This window comes from Rhagoletis zephyria, unplaced genomic scaffold (assembly GCF_001687245.7).
Source record: "Rhagoletis zephyria isolate East Lansing unplaced genomic scaffold, Rhagoletis_zephyria_1.1 Rzeph_scaffold_00004, whole genome shotgun sequence".
Classification (NCBI taxonomy): Eukaryota; Metazoa; Arthropoda; class Insecta; order Diptera; family Tephritidae; genus Rhagoletis; species Rhagoletis zephyria.
The window spans coordinates 232,212-238,578 of NW_016157088.1; the positions used below are offsets into that span (position 1 = coordinate 232,212).

Below are 6,367 nucleotides of genomic sequence, written 5' to 3' on the forward strand. Positions count from 1 at the left end.
CCACGTCGTACGTGGCCCCCTGTTGCTCAAATAGAGCAGCCTCCACGGCAACCCATAGTCCGCCCGTGCAGCCCCACACACTCACACAGCAACCACACACAGTCGCCACAACACAACAACATACCACAGCCACCACAGACCACATAACACACACAACCGCACCACCACCCACACGCCGCCGCCAACAACTCCTGGTTCCCCCCACAATCTGCACGGTATGTCAGACCAGAATATTCCGTAATGTGACATCAGTCAAGTGCAACACCTGCCTTGGCTGGTGCCACTTTAGGGCATGTTCAGGTCTGCGCACCACGCGAGATTGGACGGGGAACTTCGAGGGCCCGTGTTGCGCTGCTAGGTCGCTGACATCAATTGCGACGCCCCCCACTACCACCACAGGGAGGCAATCACCTCAGCAGCGCACACAGCCAACGGCGGCAAGAACATACACCTCACTCACACCCCACATCACAACACGTCTCCCGAACCACATGAAGCTCCTCCAATTCAACTGTAACGGGCTACAGAGCAAGATTGTGGAGATAACCGTCTTCATGTGTCGGCATGGTATATTGATAACTGCGGTCCAAGAGACGAAGTTGCACAGCAATTCAACTTTGTTGAATTGCGCCGGGTACAACGTGCACCGTCGAGATCGCGAGCGATATAATGGTGGTGGCTTAGCATTCATCACGCACCACACCGTGCAGTATCGTCTTATCGAAGCAGATATCGACCGCAGGGATACCACCCTAGAATGTCAGGGCATCGCTATCCGGTCAGGCGATGTCGAGCTCGAAATATCTAACATATACATACCCCCTGTCACCTGCTGCCCGGCAGGATATCACCCTGATATAGGTGCGCTCCTCAGAGGTGAAAACCGTATGGTAGTAGGTGACTAATGCGCACCACGATCTTTGGCACTCAAGCCTGTCAAACGATCGTAGGGGAACAGACTTGGCTGAGCAGATAGACGATTCGACATTCTGCACAATGAACGACGACGCACCCACCAGGATTATGGGTAACTGCAGTAGCTTGCCAGACATCACAATTGTTAGCGCTGGTCTGATAAACAGCATAACGTGGCGACCTATGCTGACTCTAGCATCAGACCATCTACCCATAGTCATCTCGATTGATAAACCAACCGACTTTGCCTCCGCCAAACACCGGACCTATGTCAACTTTTCTAAAGCTGACTAGAAAGGTTACGCGGAGTTTACTGAAAACACCTTCACATCGCTCCCCACACCAACCGACGTCCATCTCGGTGAACGTAAGTTCCGCAGGGCTATCACTGCTGCTGCAGCTCGCTTCATACCGGCAGGGTGCATATCGGACCCACGTCCAAACTTCCCTGCCGAAGCGGCTGTTTTAGCAAATGAGCGTGATAGCCTTCGTCAGGCCGATCCCGGAGATCCCCGTATCAGGGATCTCAACGCGGAGATTCGGCAACTTGTAAACGTACATAAGCGGAAGAAGTGGGAGGAGCATCTGAAGACTTGCAACTTCACCTCTGGTGTGAGCAAGCTTTGGTCAACCGTGAGGTCATTGTCTAATCCGACGAAGCACGACGACAGAGTCGAAATTTCCTTCGGCGACCATGCTTCGTCGGACCCGGAGCGATGCGCGAGCTATTTTAGCCGGCAGTTCATACTGCATCCTCCGGTGGACAAAGCCAAGCGTCGAGTGACCAGAAGGCTGCACAAACTGCCAACAACTTGTGCCCCCCTTGCTTTCACTTGCGGTGAAGTTCAGGTGGCCATCGGGAAGGCGAAAGCCTCCAAAGCCATGGGTCCCGACGGAATATGCATGCTGATGCTGAAAAATTTGGGTCCTGCGGGGGTAGCGTACCTAACGGAGGTCCTCAATTTGTCAATGGCCACTCTCATCATCCCAGACATCTGGAAGGTGGGGAGAGTCCACTGTCTGTGTGTCCGTAGTCCCGAGCAGACCCTGAGGTGACTCCACCCCTCGCAGGCATTACACTTGACTGAGGTGGAGTTGTGGTGTAATCGTCTTCGGCATACACAGCAGGTGTATATTTCTGGCCCAGGGTTTGACTCGATGCCAGCCCTGAGTAGGAGAATGCGTAGTGAATGTTGCCCTATGGACGGACAACTTCTGAGATACTTCGCCGACCTAAACGGGGTTAGATCGCCGAAACAACAGCCCTTGGTCGGGTGAAACCCGAGTCATTCCGGTACGTAGAACCGGCTGTCGTGGGAATGTGACTTTGAACATCGATTACGCAGGTTCGATCCCTGCTGAAGTCTAGAAAAAAGAAATCTGACGAGATTTATTTATTTATTTTTCAGTCTGTTAGACTTATATTGCAACAAAGATTTAACATTCTTATAATTAGATTTAGATTTAAAATGTAAATATTAAATATTAGATACAAAATACAAAATGCTCTACGGAAATTTTTAAATAACATTATTTCTTTATCACTGCAATTATTTTATGTCAATATAAACGCATGCAATTTTCTGGAAGTTATGTAGACGGTTGGAAAGGCCGAGTTTCCAATCCGCGCTATTCTTTTTGGGTTACTCCATTTATTGATATCTCCTGGGTGGTCAGAAAGGCCGAGTTTCCGATCCACCCAGTCGCGCTTTCGTGACGGTTGACGGTTGGAAAGGCCTAGTTTCCAATCCGCTCGTTTATTGTTTATTATCTAAGGGTCTAGGTAGTCGGAAAGGCCGAGTTTCCGATCCGCCTAGTCTCGATATGTAGGTGGTTGGAAAGGCCTAGTTTCCAATCCACGCTATTGTTGATACATCACTATCTTGTAGGCTGCGTTCTACAATAGTCAAATAGCAGCCGCTTGAAAAGAGTGATAGTATCACAATTTTTTATGGCCTCTAGTAATTCATTGAAGCACTTTAAACCTTTATAGAAAAATTTTTTTTTGTCCACTTCTGTTCTATACTTCGGGAGTCTGAAGCTGTTATCCTCTCTCAACAAATATGTATGCGTCTCATTTATATATCAGAGATAATCCGGCAGGTTGCCCTTCTTAATATTGTACCCAAATTTCATAGCGTGGTAAAAAGCTTGTTGCTTCACGCTTTACCAATTCAAGGTTTCAAGCATACTCATACATAATCTTGTTGACTGTATACTCAACGTGCTCATCAAACTTTAGTTTGTTGTCTATATTCCTAGGTACTTGACACTTTTCACCTCTTCGATATTTTCATCTTTGATTTTTAATTCACGGCTTATGGAGTCAGCATTTGCCGCTCTGGAAAATACCATAAAGTTAGTCTTTTTCACATTCAGTTTGAGTTTATTTGAACACAGCCATTGATACAAAGAATTAAGATCTTCTTGCATTTTGACAATCGCATTTGGTAGTTCCCTATCACTGATCGTTAACAAGGCATCATCCGCAAAGAGTTTTATTTTACAATGTTTGAGAGAACTTTTAATATCGTTTATATATATATTGAAGAGTAGGGGTGCCAAAACTGAGCCCTGTGGTAATCCGATGTCTACGGCTATCTTACTAGATATCTTTGAATTAACTATTGTTTGTTGCCTACGATTACATAGAAAGCTTCTAAACCAGTCAAGCTGTGTTTTTTATACCAATGTGTTTTAGTTTATCCAACAATCGGACCCTATCAACGGTTTCAAATGCTCTTTTAAGATCAATAAACACTGCTACTACATTAAGGTGTCTGTTAAGATCTTCTTTCCATTGAGAAAGTACCAGATGCAGCGCAGTCTCACAGGAATGTTTAGATGTGGTGATCTCCGAAATAGCTGCTATAACTTCTACCGCTTAGACTTTGCAGCTTTTTCAATTTTTCCTAATAAACAATCGTGGTACTAAGCTCAATCAAAATATTAAAAAAATAAACTGAGTTTAAATTGAACAGCTGGCTGACATTTGACTGGCTGATCTTAGTTTCAACCAGCCAGATCGGGTGTTTAAACTGAGTTTAAACCACGGCCAAGCACTGAAAAACTGGCCCAAATATACGTTCTACTGAAGCATTAGAAAAGAGTATATTAGGAATGCAGATATAATTTTTTTAATTGGGAAACATATATGAACCTGAAGAATCTTTTAATCCAAAAACTTTTTTCCTATAACTTACCGGATCTAATGAAGAACAAATATTAATATCCTCATGATTGAACAATGCGTGTTGTTGTTGTTGTTGTAGCAGCATACAAATTCCCCAAAGACTTTTTGGGGAGTGTTGCTGGAGTGACAGTCCTTGGCCAGATATAAATCTGGGTCGTTCCGGTTACGTAGACCCGACTGTCGTGTTCTCTCCATTCGACAGATTTTGCAAGTTCAAAATAAGTTGAAAATATAACGATGGAATGAAAAAATTATCGATAACACTTTGAATATTTAGCAGCAAATGCAGATGTACTTAACAGAGAAAAACACCACACACGCGGCTTGACAAACCAAGCGAAATATCCCTTTGCTTAAAGCTATTTTTGTTGTTTATGGGGGGTTTTTGAAGGTTTGAGGGAAATGTGAACAAAAATCAAAAATTTTTGATTTTCTGGCCGTCATGTTGACGTTTGATTAAACCGCTTACGTTGTGTATGATAAAATCGCCTCGTTCGCAACGGAATTTTTACCGAATGGGGACGCAAGAGAGAAAAATCGAAGAAAACCAAACCCTTTTCCATTGTGAACCGGAAGAAAACTGAAATTCTTTGCGGTAATTCTCTAGGGTGGGGTAACAACCCCTAAAAAAGGAGCGGAAAAGTCGGGAGGGGGAAGATAATATTATTAACCATTTAAAAGTTATGAACAAAAAACTTTTGTTAAATTTCGTTGTTTTCTATGAGCAATTACCACGTCAAAAATGCACTAAATCACCAGTTTCCACTTTTTAAACACTATTAAAATATATAATTTAACTTATTTATTAAAGAAACACGGATTGTTATTAGGGGGGGCCGAAACGCGTCGTTTGGTACCCCTCCCGACTTTTCCGCAACTTTTTAGGGGTTGTAACCCCAAACTAGAGAATTACCTTCTTTGCTTGAACGAGTCATGTTTGCATGGTGTATGGCGAAATGGGAAAAGTAGGTTTGAAGAATGTTTGACAAGCCGCTTGTGTGGTGTATTTTGCTTTTTATAAAACTTTGGAAAGTTTTTTGTCCAAAAATTTGCAGAGCGATTTAATAACTTACTTGTGTAAAACATGGTTGCATTTGTTATTTGCAAATATATCGAGAAAATTCCTCATATTAAAAATCCCCAAAAAATACTCAAGCGCTCCCGAAACTGTTCACGTTTTGAGGAATTACTCACAAAGTGGCAACACTGCACGTTACTCACATGTGCGGTCATCTTCGTTTCGGTTATTGTCCATACTTACACACTTACATACTAATTCGGTTCTCAAAAGGAAAATAAACAAATTTATAAACGTGTTCCTGATCGTTAAATAATGAAATTAATAAACTATAAAATAGATAAACGTTCAAAGAGCTTAATTTGGGTGTGCTTTAGTAGTCAGCCGCACCTTGTGTTTTAAGAAAACCAGGTGGAATTAACAATTGAAACTTGGTCAGGATGTTAAGGAAGGTATCCTCTAAAACATGTATAACTAAAAAATATAAATAATATAATTGTTTATAAGTTATTTGTCGTTAAAATTTCTTAAGACGTTCCACTTGATTTCCTTATCAAAGAGTGCATTTGTCACATACTTTCATATATATAAATGCACATAACACTACCTAATAGTTCACACACTTTTATTTTATTTTATCTTGTATATAAACTTCTTTACTCCAACTTTTATTAACTTGTAATTACTGGGCACCGAAATTGCGCATATGGAAACTGTGCATTTAGACATTATTTCGGTTTCAACCGAAACTGTGCATGTATGCTTTATTTCGGTTTTTACCATATGCATTATTTCGGTTTTAAACCGAAACTGTGCATGTATGCATTACTTGGTTTTTTTTCATATGCATTATTTCGCTTTTAAAACGAAAGTATGCATATGCATAATTTCGGTATTTTCTCATTTGCATTATTTCGGTTTTCAACCGAAACTGTGCATGTGTGCATTACTTCGGGTTTTTCATATGCATTATTTCGGTTTTCAACCGTAACTGTGCATGCATGCATTATTTCGGTTTTTGTTATATGCATTATTTCGGTTTTCAACCGAAACTGTGCATGTATGCATACCTTCGTCTTTCACATATGCATTATTTCGGTTTTCATCCGAAACTGTGCATGTATGCTTTATTTCGGTTTTCATCCGACACTGTGCATGTATGCTTTATTTCGGTTTTTGCCATATGCATTATTTCGGTTTTGAACTGAAATTGTGCATGCATGCATTATTTCGGTTTTTGT

At 41.8% G+C, this 6,367-nt stretch overlaps 1 protein-coding gene across 3 annotated transcripts in view; it reads right to left on the reverse strand.

Annotated features, from left to right (window-relative positions):
- Positions 1–6,367, reverse strand: part of LOC108372025 (Ring finger protein 11) — a 76,798-nt gene that overhangs the window by 65,274 nt on the left and 5,157 nt on the right. Inside the window, exon 1 of one of the 3 annotated variants that reach the window (XM_017627827.1) lies at positions 4,119–4,229. The exons of the other annotated variants lie outside the window; for them this stretch is intronic. The gene's annotated coding sequence lies outside the window, so the exon portion shown is untranslated. Of the gene's footprint in view, positions 1–4,118; positions 4,230–6,367 lie in introns of those variants that run through there. 3 annotated transcript variants of the gene reach the window in all.